Genomic DNA, 210 nt, shown 5'->3' on the forward strand with positions numbered 1-210 from the left:
CTTGCGGTGACATCATTGCTTCCAGGAAGGACCAATGAGGGCGCGTGCTGCAGGGCGCAGCCCCCTCCGAGCACGCTTTACTGTCAATCCTGACTTTGCTGCAGCAGATCATGACATCATCATCATCATCATCAGGGTCTGCTCATCAGAGGCGGTGATACTACCGCGCCAGGTGTCTGATCTGCCTATTCTAGACGTCTGTGGCATCAG

This window comes from Nanorana parkeri, unplaced genomic scaffold, assembly GCF_000935625.1.
Source record: "Nanorana parkeri isolate BGI_ZX_2015 unplaced genomic scaffold, ASM93562v1 scaffold2300, whole genome shotgun sequence".
Classification (NCBI taxonomy): Eukaryota; Metazoa; Chordata; class Amphibia; order Anura; family Dicroglossidae; genus Nanorana; species Nanorana parkeri.